Genomic DNA, 18,884 nt, shown 5'->3' on the forward strand with positions numbered 1-18,884 from the left:
GGTGCTCAGATCTTGTCACTTCAATGTGGATTTTGTACGTTTCTTTTGCTGATTATTGCGTTTTGTGGCGCTTGATATCAGCTTATTGCTGCAGTTTCGTGTAGACGTTCGGCAAACTAATTGGATAGGATTTTTTTAACCAAAACAGAATTTTTAATTTAAATCATTAGCTTCGTGATGTTCGGGTCTCAGAGATTTCCTCATTAGACGCTACGCACCCCGGTGTAAACGGAGCAAGTGTCGCTTTGCACAGATGAGCTTTCTTAATTTTACATCGAAATCATGAAAGGTATTGCATTACTAGGAAAATAAAAGAAACGGATTTCTTACCGGAGGTGACCGTGACCATGGTGCCTTTTCCCCAGTAGTCAAAAGCCCAGTAGCACAGTGACTGACTCGGCTCTGCCGCCGCGATTAAAACACTAACCGCTCGCTTCCAGTGAGGAGCGAGTCTAACAGGACTGGGTACGAATTACTTTCGCAGCGGACTATAGGAGCTGTCTCTATCGCACTCTGTCGATCGGATCTAAAGCTCCAACTGAACAAAACAATTCGATAAAACGCGCTGAAATCACGCTTGTGATCTATTTTAAATTAGAGGTCTTACCAGATGTGACGGTGACCATGGTTCCTTTGCCCCAGTAGTCGAAAGCATCGTAGTCACACTGAATTATTTCGCCGGACACTCAGTGCAAAAACATTTTCAGCATAACGTCCTATTCCTTATATTACATCAAAGACACTAGTCTGATCTTGTACTGTAATAGTACCGCGCTGAATACATTTAATTTAACGCATATAACAACCTGCGCATTTTTATGAATATTTTATTGACTGTTTTGAGGCACTAGAAAGTAAGAGGGGAAGTTAAAATTGGGTCATTCGGTAAAACTCACTCAAAATCACGCACCGCGCGTCTCAGCAGTGAGTGTGCTCGGTACTTACCGGAGGTGACGGTGACCGCTGTCCCGGATCCCCAGTAATCGAAGCTATTGTCACGCTGCTGAATTTACTCCGACCGCTCATTCTAAAACCCGGGTAACCCAGGCACCGACCGAACAACCACCGTATCCTAATCATTTGTACTTCGTCTATCATTTATTTGATTCAAAAAAATAAACTAGCCAAACTTGTATTACATTATAAAAGTCGCTCACCACCAGTATAGACTGAGTATCTTTTTCAGAGCTCGCAGAAGGCAAATACATTCGGTAGTTACAAAGAGGTCAGATAATGTTAAAGCCTATCCTTTCGGAATGACTTATCCATTTATTTTTAATCATCACGAAAGCGGATCATAACCTTCAGTCCAATTTTGAAAATTAAATCGATCGCGGGCGTAGTTCATTTCATGACTTGACGGATTTATCAACGACACACATATACTGTATGTATCCATTCCTAGTTGGTGCTCTAGTGGAATTTCCCCCCTTTTTTAAGCTTTTCAAAATCAAACAGTGAATATTAAGCGCATTCGTTCCCTGTTTCTAGGCTTTCAAATTGAGACGAGTTAAATTTCAGTAGCCTACCACACCTGTTGATAACTGAAATTAGACATGTGTTACCAAAGACAACGAGCAAACGGTTGGAAAAAATTAAAAATCCACCACTGAAATTACAACGGGGTAAAGACGAGAAATAAACGGGTTTTTCTTACCAGAAGTGACGGTGACCATGGTGCCTTTCCCCCAGTAGTCAAAGTAGTCACACTGCTCGTGTCCATACACTCTGCTGTACAATAAGTCCCTACAGTTTCTCCCGATTTAAACCAAGCGGTGACAAAACTTTCCGAATACCGAAATGCAGGTGTTTTAATTCAGAATTCAAACTTAAAAAACGCGACAACGTCTATTGTTACAGACGGCAGCCTATTATTTAACTTCTACTGTCTTCCACCCGCTTCTAAACCTTAAATAGAGCGACTCGATAAAAAATACATTAAAATCACGGTTATTGTGTATTTTAAACTAGAGGTCTTACCTGATGTGACGGTGACCATGGTTCCTTTCCCCCAGTACTCGAAAGCATTGTAGTCACACTGAATTATTTCATCGGATACTCAGTGCAAAAACTTTTTCAGCATAAAATCCTATTTATTATATCACAAGGCGAACGAACGGTTAATGCTTTAATAAAAATATTTATGAATAAATGCGGTAGGCTACCAGTTTTATCTGCGAACGTATTAATACATTTATATTGCAATATATCGACGCCTAGCGTTTACGTTACTTATTTCTCCTAAAATCATCGATTTTTTATTATATATATTTTAAAATTTTGGGTCGCTTAAAATCGCAAGCCCTAATTTCCCATTTAAATAATTTTATCTGGTCCTTTCTGTTGTATATCAAGCTATTCGCGTCTGTTTAACAGCGCAGTCTACTCCCTGTCGTTAGGTAAACTGAGGGTTAACGACAGATAACTTGGAAGCGTGTTTCTATTTTCCCAAAGTAAAAACAAAAATCGAGACGGAATAATTCTTGCAGCCGCAGCGCCGAAGACGGGGCAGAACTTACCGCTGGTGACGGTGACCTGAGTTCCTTTCCCCCAGTAGTCGAAGCCGTAATTATCACAGCGATACCGCCGATTCCCACACAGCTCAAAAACCCCGAAGGAGCCCCTGAGGTCCCCGTGTCTCAAGACAGGTACAGTATAACCCCGCCGTCCCGCTCTTATTTTAAAGTCCCTGGACAGGGGAGATCGATTCGCTTCTAGGTCTGTCACTAGTTTATGAATTTTAACAAAAGTCTGACGCGGGCATCCTAAATAAGAACTGTTAGTTACGTGTATTTTTTCGTATTGAATTCCACTCACCTGAAGACACGGTCACCTGAGTTCCTTTCCCCCAGTAGTCGAAGTAAGTGATGCTACACGACGTTCTGTTCGCTTTTCTTACAGCGACACTAACATGACCCCACCGTGTTTCCAAAGACCGTTTCGCGATAACTAGTTGCGAAAACCACTCTAAAGCTCTGAAGAGTGAACTGCCTCAATTAGTTAATTAAAAAAACAACTAACATGAAATTGCGCTGGTGGATAAAATACGTATTGTTTTGTCTGTTTTAATGCTACAGCACCTACGACATAGCTATAAATACCAAATGCTGTTCTGAAAGCTTTTAAACTGATAGACTTTTTTTTTAACTGGAGAAATACGGCGAAGCCAAATTAAATCACAAAAAAATAAGATTTCATGCAAGCTGTTTTCTTACCCGAGGTGACGGTGACCTGCGTTCCTTTCCCCCAGTAGTCGAAGTAATTGTAGCACAACAGTTCATTGTATAAACGGAGGTTTACATTAATATCGACGGCCAAGACGATAGTGTTGCCTTACTTTTTTATGTAATGTAAGGGATTTTACATTTATAATTCTAAAAAATAAACGTCTTGTTGCCCCTCTTATTTAAAATTGTTTTACTTCGATCATCAGAATGAGATACAGTATTGCAAAAGGGTGGAAAAATAACAATTGCGAGACAGTCAGTAAACAGTAATAGCTAATAGATGTTCCAGGTCCTAATCACTCCGTGTCTCTCGCCTTTTCTAAGGACGCATTACCGTGAAGCACAAAGACAGAAGATTAAAAAGAATGTTGTGCTTTTCTAACGCGTAATCCGAGTAAAAAAGATATTCATGTCTTACCTGAAGTCACAGTCACCTGGGTCCCTTTCCCCCAGTAATCAAAAGCTTCCCAGTTGCACAGCTCTGTAATTCTACTATTTGTCGGTGCGCAAACCGCCTTTACTGTATTTCAAGCCTGTCTAAAGGCATCTAAAGAAAGCACCACTAACCCTGTCATCTACTTCTATTCCTAAATTCCCCATACAATTTTATCTTGACTTCCAGGTCAGAAATACTCACCTAAAAGATACGAGACGCCACTACGCTGTAACGCTTAACGCCGAAAATATCTGGTACCGCTAAATTCTGAATTGAGGAGTTCAGAATCAGCACGCAGTTTAAAATACGACTGTTATCAGTAACTTTTCTTACCGTTCGTTACTGTCACCATAGTGCCTTTCCCCCAGTAGTCGTAAGCTCCATAGTCACAGTGCGGTGGCTGTTTAAATACCCAGTTCAAAAACTGGATACCTTTTGAGTCTTATTCTTATATACAACCGAATGCATTTTGATTTGGTTATTTTTTATAAAGAAATACACGGAACTACCGTTTATTTGCCATTGAGCGCTGAAAAGGATTAGTCACTCAGCAGATATTAAAAAATAAAAGACAAATTCGGAGCCCAGAACGTCAGTACATCGTCTTTTCTTACCGTTCGTGACTGTGACCGCTGTGCCTTTCCCCCAGTACTCGAAGTAACTGTACACGACGAAGGAACAACGCTTCCACGCTACACACAATCTCGAAAGCTTCTTTTTCAATACGAGGACGCTTATATAAAATCCGTGCTGTTCAAATAACGTCTAAATATAGGCTGCAGGCTATGAAACGTAGCCTTTCTGAACACAGTCTTTCTTTGACACTGGTCACTAATTTAGTCTTCTGATTCAAAGACCTTAGTTTTTTTTCTTTTTTAAAAAAAAAAAAGGAAAGTAAATTCAATACAGAGCGGCGAGTATTTACCTGAGGTGACGGTGACCGAGGTCCCTTTCCCCCAGTAGTCGAAAGCAGCATAGTCACAGTGCGGCACCTCGCTCATCGTTTCGAGCAATAACTACGCGCTACTTCTCGGTCATAATTAGGCTTTTCCAAATGTTGACACGATTTGTGTGGTGTACAAAAATAGGTACCGTGTTCTCTGTAGTACAGTGAACTGATTCCCCGAAATGGACGCGGGATTGTAAAAGCCATACTCCTATACCTTGGATTTTCGCTCAAAACACAATTATTTTCTCAAAACAATAATCCAAATATTTTGCATTTTAAAATACAGCTCTGGTCCTGTAAACACAAAGTCGTCCTCCCTCCTTGCCTTAAATAGGATACTCTAACTGCTTTCTCTCTTTCTTAAAAAATAAATAAATATCGTAATTCAAACCGTGTTAGAGAAAGATGTTTCGTCGGTAATTACAGTACCTGAGGTCACGGTCACCATGGTTCCTTTTCCCCAGTAGTCGAAATAGTCATTGTCACGGTGTTGTGTGTCGCTAGAATCTCAGTTCTAAAACTAAGCGCTGTGGGAACGATTCCACCCGAATCAAACCGGACAGCTCCCGAGCGCGTCCGCAGTGACCTGTGCGGTCCTAACACTCGAAACGAGCTCTGAACCCGTGAGCAACCAAAGAAAGAGGTTCTGTTATACTGTATAGGCCAGGACTGTTAACTTTTAGATCTTTCATAGTTTTATATTTTTTCAGTTGAACCCAAGAGGAAGACGCATGGAAACCGACTTTGAAATAAATAGCACGGCATACTAAAAACAACTTAACAGAAAAGGGCAATACGTACCAGAAGACACGATGACACTCGTTCCTTTCCCCCAGTAGTCGAAGTAACCACCGTAGTAATCACATTAACCTCTTTACTGTACTTTCCTAACTAAAAACGTCTTTTCAGAACAGGCTTAGTTGAGGTGAGAGCTGAGGGCCCACACATCTTTCCACATGTACTGTATTAGGTGGAAAGAATCGGTGATATTTAATATCCATTTTAATATGGACACAAGATTTTGCAAAGAAGAAAACAGACTTACCGGATGAAACAGTGACCTGTGTTCCTTTCCCCCAGTAATCGAAGGCATAGCCGTAGCTACACGGCATAATAGTTCCTTCGTTGTTCTGTCCATAAACTAAACACGCTACCCCGTTCAATTACTGCATTTGTTAGAAAATAAAACACAAGCATCTTACTTCTACTTCAGTTGTTCCATTACTTACCTGAGGTGACAGTGACTTGAGTGCCTTTTCCCCAGTAGTCGAAGTACAAGTTATCACAATGCTGGACTCCTGCCACTGACTGGCACAAAAAATCAAAGATTAGGAGTCCCAGTGGGCTCGAGAGCAATGGGAGTGGTGCATGCTAGGAAAATGTCTGGCACACGAGGGGAGTCGAACCCCTCCAAGACCTGGCGTTCAGGTGCACATGCTGGAGAGATTGGAGGTTTGAGGCCTTTCGCCATAAGACCTGCTGCCAAACAGTGTAGAAAAAGAGAGAGGTGAAAGAGTCATCAGATCAGGAGTGTGCATCTCCCCACAAGAGTAAAAAACATAGTGATCTTCTGGGAACTCCTTAGCAAGGTTGCATTTTCCTAGACATTTGCACACGACCATTTATTAGATTTTTGGGATCATTCTTAGGATGGAAATCTCCAACATGATCTATCTTTTACGTACTGTAGGTAAAACCACATATTTCTGGAAATTAGAAGCAGGATTAATGTTCACATGATTTGCTTATTCCAGCTTGTGCCTGTTGCTCAGCAGGATAGGCTCCTGCTCCCCTGCGACTCTGAATGGAAAATGGATGGATGTTCACATGATAAAGCAGATAGGCTTTGCTAGAATGGGAGTGAAGTAATTGGAGGAGTACTTCACGGTTCCATATTGGGGCCCAGTGAGTATTCTAACTGACAAAAATGGACAAGAACCTGAGAGTAATGATGAGCTTTTTCTCTTTGAGGTCTGTGTGGATGATGGGGGAGGGGATGAACACACTGCCAGCTGCACAGTGATCTGGAGAGTATTGATCCGTTACAGACAGGGTTGCCCAAGCCTGGCATTAGAATAAATAGGAGAAACACTACAGTGTTCAGTTCACTTTACTTCCCAGGTTCTAGTTTTGCTCATTCTGGATGTGCCTGGTTTCCGTACTGCTGGAGAGAAATCCTGAAAGTGCAGTAGATGTGTTGAGTGAGACTTGGACTCGGATTGAGCTCATCACTTCAATCTAACAAGGAACTTGATGGAGGTGTCTTGCTTTCTCAGAATCTCCTCTATCTGTTCAACAAGAAGCTCTGGGTCTTCATTTTGGGATTAAAGGAGGCATTGGAATTTACACTGCAATTTTTAAATTTGGTTGGTTGTCCCATTACGTTGTACCTCATTTCTTCCAGGGGACAATATGACAAAAACTAATTCTGCTACTGTCTTACAGAGAGTGGAATACTTGTCTTCCAATGTTTCAAATATTGAGAAAACAAAACTGACAAAATATGTATATCACCCAACACAGATAAATGTGGGTCAAATGGTGTTCCATATTCAGTACTATTGGTAATAATTCAAATACACACATCCATTTTTTTCATAATTCTCACACATATTCACCATATCTGATTTGCAACTTGGCACTCAAATGATTGATTTGATGACCCAATCAAATATTGATTGGGTTTCAATAAATTGCATCAATCTATGTTTAGTGCTGCAGTAGTTATATTTTTGGGAATTACACAGCAATTTCTCTTCCACTGAATACTCACACTGCAAACCCTCTCCCCATTTACCTTTTTTGTATAAAACTACATTCTGCACATTATACAGTTTAGAAATAAAACCCAAAAGGGAGTGATTACTTTGAATTAGGTAAAAATAGAGAATCTTTTTTTTTTAGTTTGGCTGTAACCGAGTTTCGTATCTGCGGATATAAAAAAAAACATTCATAAAGTATATAATATTTTATCGCCTCAAAAATCTAAAGAAGTATCATCACAACATAAATCATCTAATTCAATAAAACCTTTCTCTGACATTTAAATGTGATACCATCTAAAAGAGAACATGGAACAAATGAGGTACAGTATCACATTAAGGAGTAAATTTAAAATCAAAGCTTTACCTTTTCTTAACAATTTATTACATTCTTGCTAACATCTATAGTAGTGGTATACATTAGATTAAGGTTTATATTATGCACAGCTGTGAAAAGGTTCTATACAAAGTATAGTTCTTGAGGAAGCCATCGCCATCTGTTTCTCAGTCTACTGGGTATAACAACAGTGAGCAAGAGGAAAGCCATCAAAACCACCACAGAAGCAGCAGAAAAAGGCTGAAAGAAAGAGTTGATGTGGCATCAAGAGGAGTGATCAGTGGCCACCTGGACACAAGCTGAGGGTTGATCAACCTTGTGTAGGGCACCTGGGTGAGGGTGTCTGATGTTGAAAGACCCGAAACACCCAGTGACCTCAGGTAACATCACTGATGATGTGTCCAGGTGCATCTGTTGCTCCAACAACAACTAAAAAGGTGTAGCTACAGTATGTTAGGTTTAAACAAATTCCAAATACCTCTCTGACTACCCAAATCAAATTAACTAAGAATTTCCAAAAGGAGTTTGCAAAATTGAAAATTTTATCCTTACATTTTTCTGGGTTCAAATAAATTTATTAATTAGTGTAAACATTTTTGATTGACATTGTATGGCAAAAGCTTGAAATAAATGCTAAAACAGACATTCACCATTTGGCAATGGTAGATGAGCCCATCACCCTAAATCCAATTTCAAATTGTTGTAACAGACAAATAAGTTCTGTACCCAGAGATGAAGTTTAAACAACTGACTTTATTGCATGCACGGAACAATAAGATCAAATAATTGTTCAGAGATATAAGTACAAAACTGTAAATCCAGTTTATATAGCAAACTTCAGCCATTTACTGAAGTTACTATGGTAATGGAGGGAGGTCACCTGTATTTGGACATTCTCCAGACCTTGAACACTTTGAATGGCTGGTCTCCTCTTCCCATAGTTAGGGAGTCTCTAGCTCGCACTTGGAATCTCTTATCAGTTAACTCCCATCCCTGCCATAACTCAAAAGTGCTTAAGCATTGAATGTTTTGTACCAAAAGACGTCTTTGGACAGAAAAAATCAGTTAACCCTTTTTTCACATCTTATATCTTTCTTCATTATCATCAATTGATGATCCATTATTCAATTTGCATTATTTGTTCCTGTCTGATGATATATAAACATCTAAATATCTATAGGTTTATTAAATATTTGTTAAACAATGTACACTGATCCATGGATTTTTACTCTTATCAAAATTCACCTTATATCCTGAGGAAGGACTGTATTGCTTCAAGATCTGAAAGAGTATTGGTAAGGATCTACCTGTGTTAATTATGTACTGTATAACAGTAAATCATCTGCATACGGGAAGAACTTACATTCCACTTTCCTATTCCACAAACTCCTATAATATCTGAAGCTGAAGATTCAATGTTTAAAGCAAATAAAATCGGAGACACCCCTGTTTTGTGCCTTTTCCCAATATAAAGGGTTTTGATTGATTTATCCATGGCAAACACATATTGCTTTGTTTCTTCAAGTTTTAATCACATGCAGGAGCTTTCTAAAGTTCTCTGACTCCTGTCTCTGCTTAATGAAACCAATTTGGTCATCATAGATCAGCACTGGTATATCCACCTCTCATCTTAAAGCAAGCAGTTTTGAAAGTATTTTAAAATCCACATTTAGAAGAGACAATGGTCTATAAGGCCCACATTACTCTTTGTCTTTTCTTGGTTTTAAAAAGACATTGATTATAACTATCTCTGTTGTATATGGTAAATGTCCCTTCTGCAAGGAATATGTACTTTGACAGAACATATCAGTCAAAGTGTTGATCAGCGTATTCCGATTCTTAAAAACCCCACAGGAAAACTGTCTGGACCAGGTGGGTTTCTGCCTGGAGTTTTTCAGTTGGTATTAAGACTTCTGTTTCTGTTACCGTTCTGGGGTGAGTTTCCCGAAAGCATCGTAGCACTAAGAACATCGTAAACTCACTCTTAAGATAGATCGTTAATTTACGAGTGTTTCCCAAAACCTATCGTACCTAAAGTAGAACGTTAAATCTTTCGTAATCTATGTGCTCCCCGACCCACTCGTTAATCACTAAGTGCTTCTTAAAGTGGCTACGTCTTGCGCCAACCTTAGTGACAGAGATCGCCAGACAGAGCACATTCAATTCACGTCATGGGAATTCTCTGGAAATATAGAATACTAAGATTTTATATTAAGGATTTCGATATTTTGTTGTACTATGTAAGAGGAAATTCGAAAAAAGAACATTTATTTCTACAGTAATGAATTTATTAGACATCTTGGGTAAATTTCATATTCATAAGTCAAATGTTTTAATAATACTCCCTCTTTTAGTACTTTTGGGGTGGGGTTTAAATTGTATTTAAATTCCATAAAGAACGTGAAACATGTAACATGTATTACAATGTAGCGCCACGCAGGGCGGGCTGAGAACAGCACCTGGGGACTACCGGACTATATAGTGGGACGGAGGCTGGGATACAGTCTCTCCCCTTCGTGTGTGTGTATGTTAGTGTAGGTGCAGCGCTGTAACCCCTGTCCCTGTGTGTGTACCTTTCCTGATTCGAGTTAATAAATGTGTTGTTCAGCCCCATTCCCTGAGTCCCACGCCTGCTCCATTCCGTACCGAAACCCGCGGTCGATACAATATTTAAAGTTCGGATACCGTTTTATGTTAAAAAATAACAACATTTTTTTCTCATGAAACACTGTGATTCTTAACAATGGCAGCGCACCAAAAAATATGGCTTTAAATCAAAGACATCGTGCAGGACGCATACACTGTCCACGCTGTTAAACTTGATTTCTTTTACGGTCATTTATTTTCTTTTCTCTTAGAAACAATAAGGGTCCCATTTTGTGCCTATCTATACGCTTTCGCTTAAATGGTTGTTAAATTATGATGTCATGTTTGCTCCATATTCCTTTTCACAACTTTATTTAATCCCACTGAATGACCAAAACCGACACCATATAATGAAAGTATTGTCAATCGATTGTTTTTCAATCGACTTGTGATGGTTTTTGCTAAGCGACTTCAGGGGAGGGGTTAACAAAGAAGTACTTTATATTCGCTCGTTAAATGATCGATTAAGAGGGGTTTTGGGAAACCCACGAAAAAGTAGCTCGTACGTTACATACGTACATCGTAAAGTTGCTCGTTAGTCTCTAAGATTCATCGTTTTCGGGAAACTCACCCCTGACAAATATCATTTTTAAATCTTTTCATTTTTCTCAGCCTGAATAAAATTCTCACATGTCCAGCAGAGCATAAGTAAAGTTAGACTGGGTTTACAATCAGTTCATTTCAATATAGACCAAGGTCTGGATTAAATCAAAGCTTTGCTTTAAGCAGAGAATTTGATATTTTGCTGCTGGAGAGTGGGAACAAGTTTGATTATTATCAGGGCTAACAGTGCAGGCTGCTTCAGACACAGCAGGCTTTTGCAAAAAGCTTCATGCATGAACAGGCTCACGACCACAGCACACGGCAGGGAGGTTTTTATGAGTCCATGTTAGATAAGAGTGTCTCCCCTGAGAGGCAGCCGTTTCATTAATCACAAGTAATTTCCACAGGGCTGTCAACTTAACTGCACTAAGAACTCAGCAGTGCAGGGAGGGAAACACCTGTGTGGGGCCAAGCAGTAAATCAGAAACACATTTCCAGCCGTTTGCACTTGATCACATAAACAACACGCTTTATGTCAAAAAAAGCCCACTGTGGATGTTCACATTGCATGAACTGCATTGCAACATTGACTTAAATGATATAAAATGCATAATAATGTGTGCTTCTAAGTGCAATAACTCCTTCCACCCATCCATTCCTCTATTCATCGACTCTTCCCACCCATCCTCCCATCCCATGCATTCATTCATCCATCCCATTCATCCACGGTGTTTTTGTATGTCTTTGTCATGTATTTTCCGATGCTGAAGTGAAGAGCAAGGTGAGGGGACAAGGTTGTGTTGCTCTGTCCTCATTCTGCCCACATAGCTCCCTGGGTTCTGTTCCTCCACCGTGCAAAAGCCTTCAGTTGCTCTTCTGGGAACAAGCCCAGGAAAACACCCCCTCCCCCCCTCTGCTGGTATAACCCAGGAGAGCACAGGGAGGATGGGGGCACTCTGCACAGACTGGCGCCCCAAACCTGGGACTCGAGAACTGTGAGGCAGTGCTGCTAACCCTTCTACCACCTGAAATCTACACTTATGTGATTTATCCTACATCATCCTTATTTATTTTTCCAGGGGTTCATGGTTATCCTTAATTTTATATTTGTCTAGTACTAGTTTACAGCGCAATTAACAAGTTCAAAGGCATGGTGGATGGTGTACATATATATCTAGTGTATGATATATAACTTGACCTTTCAATCTCATATTATTGTACATATACTTGACTCTCAGAAGAGAAACTAGAGCAACGCTGGATTGGTATGTTAGAAGCCCAGCCTTATGTAGCCCATCTGTACGGTCACAACCCTCAACAACAGGAATCACTATTCATTTAACTGCATTCTCAACTTATTAATGAGATCAACAATGCCGCCCCTAACAAGTTTGCACTGTATGACTTCATTTAGTCTTTCATCTTCAAGGAAACGCAAAATGGTCATTACAGTTTCCAGTGCCATCTCTAGTTACAGTGATGTAACAGACAAACAAGTTCTGGATCCCGAGATGAAGTTTAAACAACTGAGTTTCTTGCATGCAAGGAACAATACGATCAAAGTCTTGTTCGGAATATAGGTACAAAACTTCTTATATTTTATGTAGCACACTTCAGCCATTTCTGCAAATTGTTACCATGGTAATGTGGGGAAGTCACCTGTGTTTGGACATTCCCAAGGCCTTGACCCCTTGGAATGGCCGGTTTTATCTTTTCTTAGTTAGGGGGTCTCTATCTTGCACTTGGAATCTCTTATCGGTTGACTCCCATCCCTGCCATAACTCAAAAGTGCTTAAGCATGGAATGTCTTGGGCCACATCCTTTTTCACATCTTATATCATTCTTCAGCAGTATTATACACCAACACTAAAACCTTACCGCACTCCTTCTTGCGTTGATCACAATGGAACTAACTTGCAATTTTCTTTTCAGAAAGACACAAAATTGTAGCACATTGCTTCTCCTGGATCAGTATTCCATTGACTGTATTTTCCCCAATAAACTGAACAATTTGACACACAGCTTCAGCAATTTGCATTTGGCATATTAGCATAATAGATTAGGATATCGCACTTTAAAAATGCATTTCACATAGTAACCACTTATATTTTTTATCAAATCATGATTTTGATTACTTTCCTTCAATGTTTACACCTGGAAGCCCTAGTGTCCTGGCAGACCGAGGTGATAGGTAGGATAATATACCATTGCTGGATAATTTCAGGGCACAAATTACCCTAGATGGAATAACATGTTTCTGCAATCTTATATGTATTTGCAAACCTTTCCAATAAAATAAACCTCTAAAGTATAAAGTTCTCCAGCCTGAAGTACTTCATCTGCATGAGTAATGGAACATTATTACTACTGAATTTCTATATTTACTGCAGTCCCTCAGTGCCACATCTCATCAGAAAGACAGAAAATGAGGAGTGACCTGCTAATGACAGGACACTGCTATCCAGGGATAGAGAAGCTCCCACTTGTTATAAGCTCTCTTTTTTACCCCTGAATACCTTAAGTTTCAGCTTGCAGGTGCAGATTTATTCAGTTTTGATGCTACACCACTTGTACAATCATCTCCCATCTTCTCTGCCCTCAATAGGTTTTTGTACAACTACATATCACTGTGACCCCCCATCCACACCGTGTCACACACCAGCACAAAAAGCATCCTCCTCTCCTAGGATTGCTAAACACTGATCTGAGCAACACATTCTATGTTCTAAATGCCCACTTTTCAACCTCTTAGCTTGATGCAGAGATTAACATCTTAAATGGTTATCCACTTGCCTTTATGCTTAACTACCACTTACTACTTGTGAGGTAAGATACTTGATATTGCTTGATAAAGTTAACTCATTACCTTTGAGTGCATGCAATATTCATTGGTGTATTCTTTTTAAAGCTTTCAGCAAAACAAGCAGCTCAAAGAGATTAACGGTGCTTTTATTGAATATTTAATTTTCTTGCTTTAAGGCACTTTTTCATGCTTTCTCCCACTGCATAGATTTTACAGATTCATCTGAACGGATCGGATAAAGATCCACTGCCAGTATGAAAAAACATATCCATGTAATTAATGTTCAAGCTGCTGAGTTTATGTTGCTGGTTGCTGAATCCTGGCACCATCGTAAACCCATTTGAAACTCACCGGCTGTGCCTTGTTCAAGCCGTCCTCTCCCCCCGGAGCTCGGACAAGCTGCTGTGCTGCACGCGGCCATGTTGGTCTGGTTGCTTCACCGAAAAGTCATTTGCAACTGGAACATGTCATCATCTTCAGGGGCCCCGTCTCTCCACCGCGCGCACACTGCCTATCGAGCTAAGTGCAAGAACAGACAGTTCTCACACAGTGGAGCCTCCTGAGAACCAGAGAGACACAGTTTTCCAGTTACAGTGCATTTCAGAAGACATAAAAAACAGCAGGTTTCAGTTCATGCTACTCCCACCTTTTAATTCTTTTTGGAATCAATTAATCTTACTCAATGGGCATTCTGTTCATCTGAATTCATTCACATTTGGCTTTTTCAATTGAATTAGTTCCTTAAAATGTTACCTTTAAATCTGCCAGTGACACCTCTCAAAGAACTCCTAAGAGATGAACACTTCTGAAGAAACTGAATGCAGTTCTGATGTCTTGTATCTGTGAATCACCTAAACAGATTACAGCTTTGCTTTTTCTACTAGTTTTTTCACAGGCTGTGATTGTTAAACCTAGAAGATTGTGTTCACAATTCATGTTGAGCCTTGGAGAATCCCTGTTTTGGAAACCTTTGTAAATGTGTTTTCTTGAGCCTGAAACTAGGGTGAATCAGAGGTTAAAGTTAATTGATAACTCTTATAAGGAACATTTCTGATATTCCTAGTACAAGACAAGGGCTGCCTCAAAATCAAAAGGTTTTGTCACATGTTTCACTCTTCAGCAGGGCAAAAGACCCTGCGTGATCATACAAAGGCAGTGTCTTACTTGACAGCCTTGCCTTTGGAATCAGGCCTCCAGCCCACAACACCACTAACAGAGGAAATATCCACAACTACACCGACACAGAGCTAGAATCAGCTGAAAAGGGAAACATCTGCGCTTGGCCAGGGAGCGAATCGGAAACCCAGTTCCTGTCAATCAAGTCAACAGAACACACACTCAGTGGAGGAGAGAGGAAACAGTCCAGGATGACTGTTTTATAACGGTCAAGAGGTTTAGAGGCTTTCATTATTCGTACAGAGCCTCCATATTTCTGTGAAAGCCTTGCTGAAGTGTATTGGCGTTAAAGGTCACAGTAAACACCATTTGTGTAGACTGGCAGTTCAACGCCCTCTATATTTCCCAATCTGCAGGCTTCTGCTTTGGACTGTTTGTCTCCGCAATGAGAATATGTGAATATGAGAAATGTTAGAAGGGCTGTTTGGATGCTCATCCAGCTATTTCGATAGAGACATCAAGGTATCTGTTTTCATCAAAATGGCTGGTTGGCTTGTTCCACACTCTCATAGCCCTTTTTGTATGTAATGAAGAGCCTGCTGCTCTCAGTGATATTCAAGGTAATTTAAGTGGGAAAAATATAGCAGCAGATATTCAAGGTTATATGGGCGTCATGGTGGAGCAGTGGTTAGCATTGCTGTCTCACAGAGTTGGAACCGGTGTTCCGGACCTGGGATGTTATCTGCTTGCAGTTTGTATGTTTCGCCTGTGAGACACAGGCTTGATGTTGATGTTGTTGTTTCGCCTGTAGGACACAGGCTTGATGCTGATGTTGCTGTTTCGCCTGTGAGACACAGGCTTGATGTTGATGTTGCTGTTTCGCCTGAGAGACACAGGCTTGATGTTGATGTTGTTGTTTCGCCTGTAGGACACAGGCTTGATGTTGATGTTGTTGTTTCGCCTGTGAGACGCAGGCTTGATGTTGATGTTGTTGTTTCGCCTGTAGGACACAGGCTTGATCTTGATGTTGCTGTGCTGTATGTATTCAGCTCCATAAAGACCGTGGGAGCCAAGGTGCAGCTGTGTAACACAAAACCCTCCACCCTGGGGTATAAGCAAATCGTATTCAAACCACACTGAGTGTTCAAGTTCTTTAGACCAACCTCTGTGAGAAAAACAATATATCACTGGTGTGTTCAATTCTTCTACAGAGGAGCAGGAAAGAGCCCTGTGCAGATTGAGTGTTCATTGAGCTCAGTACACAAAGCAGTGTGAACTGGGACAGTCTCACATTAGAATAAGCACTCCAGTGGTCCGAGCTGCCTCATGAAAAACGTCCTGCACACCAGCTGTGTCGGAAAGTGGTTTCTGATTGTTGCAGACAAGTTACCTAAAGCCACACTGGAAAGTGCTGCCTTGTGTCAATGTGAATCCAGTCTGCTGAATGGGAAGAGGTTTTTGTACTGGTGGGTTTCACTGTCCTGCTATAGCTATAATCAGCCCACTCTGTGACAAAAACCCTGCTGTCATGTAGTATAAATTCTTTCTTCCCATCATCAATCACAGTGAAAACAGACTCAATTATAGGAAAGCAATAGGAACTATGGGAAACTGTTTCCCGAAGGAGATTAGAAAATATAGACTGAGCTAAATCTAGACTGCGTATTTCCAATGTGAGCTGTTTGGTACAGTAGATACTACATCGAAGCAAAACATTACTCAATTACAACATTTGGTTTCCTTCCTGCATTGGCAAAGCCAATAAGCTTTACTAAGTAATTCACCCTTTCTTCCAAATCTTTTGGAGTCAAACATTGAAACTGTTAGACTGTGTGTGAGTCTCTGGGTCCATTGACATATTTTTGTAATGGATTGTTACACAGTGACAATAATCACCCTGATGCACTGCCTGACAAGTACTGTCTTATGAGGTAAATGTAATAGAAGTTCATCTTTCACAACATTTATACAGTGAAAATTGATTGAATTCTATTGTAGCAAGAACATACTGTATATACTGTGTGTGAGTCTCTGGACTTGGAGTTATACAGTCCTTGTAGAAAATAAGAAAATAATTTGTAATGGATTGTTACACTGTGGGTATCAGCTACTACCACAATAATTACATTGATAGACAACCTCACAAAAACCCTCCTATGAGGCTTGTGTAATATAAGTTAATTCTTCATATCATTCCCTGCAGTGACAGCAGACTAAATTTTACTGGAGTGTTGTGAATGTTTTACATGTTTCAGGCTGTGTTTCCAGGTAAAAGATGTGAAGGTGTAGATTGTGTGATTATTATTATTATTGTATCTGCACCAGAGTGCAGCAGTTACAACTTCACTTTAGACACAATGACCTGTGGTTTCCAATCCGTTGCAGCAAATACTGTACATTATTAACTTATTTATCTCTTCTTCCAAAGCATGAGACATTGATGACTGCAAGAGACATGTTAAAAACTGCTAAGCTGTGTGTGAGTCTCTGGGCTCGGAGCCATACACTCTTTATAACGAGAGGTTTTTGTAATGGACTGTTGCTCTGTGGGTGCCACAACCACTACAATAATCACAGTGATACACACCCTGACAAAAACCTTCCTGTGAGGATCATGTAGTGTGAGTTCTTCCTTCTAATTGTTTACTACAGTGAAAACAGACTGAATTGTACTGAAGTAACAACAAAATGTAACTTTTAGACTGTGTGAGTCCCTGGGCATGTCTTATCGAGAGTGGTTTTTGTAATGTTTTTTTGTTATTATAATTATCATAGCTTTAAAAATCACATTTCCAAACTCAAGTAAGCTGTGCATAGTTATAAAGAGAGAAAAATACAATAAAAAGAAAAAGGAAAAAAAAAATGAACATACAGGGTAAACTGTGTGGCAATCAGACATACTGTAGGCCTTAGTAAAAAGCTGAGTTTTGAGTTTCGATTTGAAGAGAGGCAAAGAGTTTCGCTCTTAGAGAGTCGAAGGAAGGGCATTCCATAACAATGGAGCAGCAACTAAAAAAGCACAGTCAACACAATTTAGTCCTGGGTACAGTGAGCAAAGGACCAGCCTCATCTTAACAGAGCCCACAGGAAGGATTGTAAACATGGAGTCACATTATTTAGAGCCTTGCAAATCAGTAACAAGATTTTGTATTGAATAAATGACTATATTGCCAACCAATGTGGTGATTTAAGTGCTGAGGTTCCAGGGTCTGGTGTGAATTAAATGTCTAGCAGCAGGGCTTTGGAAATACAGTTAATTAATCAACTGCAATTTACTAAGAATAGTATTATATAGGTCAATAAAGTAAAGCGTTTCAGAAATTAAGTCTCTAAGCTCAGGGTTTTACAGTCCTTATCAGAAGAAGTTTTTGTAATAGGCTGTCACACTGTGGATGCCACAGCTACCACTAGTACAATAATCACAGTGATACACACCCTGATAAAAACCTCCATATGAGACTCATTTAATGTAAGTCCTTGACAACTACACACCCAGATGTCTGTAATACCCTGTAATCAAGCCAAATGATCTTTCTTCAAAGTTTGCTATGTTGTACCTTGGTGAATACAGCCCAGTATCATACAGTATAGCACAGCCCAGGAAAGTCATGGGAACAGTGCAGTAAAGAGTAGGGAATCATGGCAAAACATGTTACAAGTCAAAGGAGTTAAAATGTATCAATGTATGAGCATAGGGTAATATTGGAAATCTGTAACATTACACACCTATGAATCTGTGACGTTACATCACACTATGTGTAAGATACTGTACAGTATATGCGTAAGGATGCTTTTTGATGAGAAGGCTTACAAAATTACACAAGATGTTCATGTATTAGCAATCTCACACTACAGTTACTCGGGACAGGTAGATGAGACAGTTAATTGCACTGCTGATATTAATGACAGAGTGGATCAACTCTCTCCAGAACCTCCAGTGCCTCATTGTTTTAGCTAATGTGATGTTACAGACAATGCAAGGACTGTTTATCTTGTTCTTCATAATAGAAATATCAAGCTATTTTTTTCCCAGAGACGCTGCTGTGAAACACTAGACTGGGGAGT

This window comes from Lepisosteus oculatus, chromosome 4, assembly GCF_040954835.1.
Source record: "Lepisosteus oculatus isolate fLepOcu1 chromosome 4, fLepOcu1.hap2, whole genome shotgun sequence".
In the NCBI taxonomy this organism is placed as follows: Eukaryota; Metazoa; Chordata; class Actinopteri; order Semionotiformes; family Lepisosteidae; genus Lepisosteus; species Lepisosteus oculatus.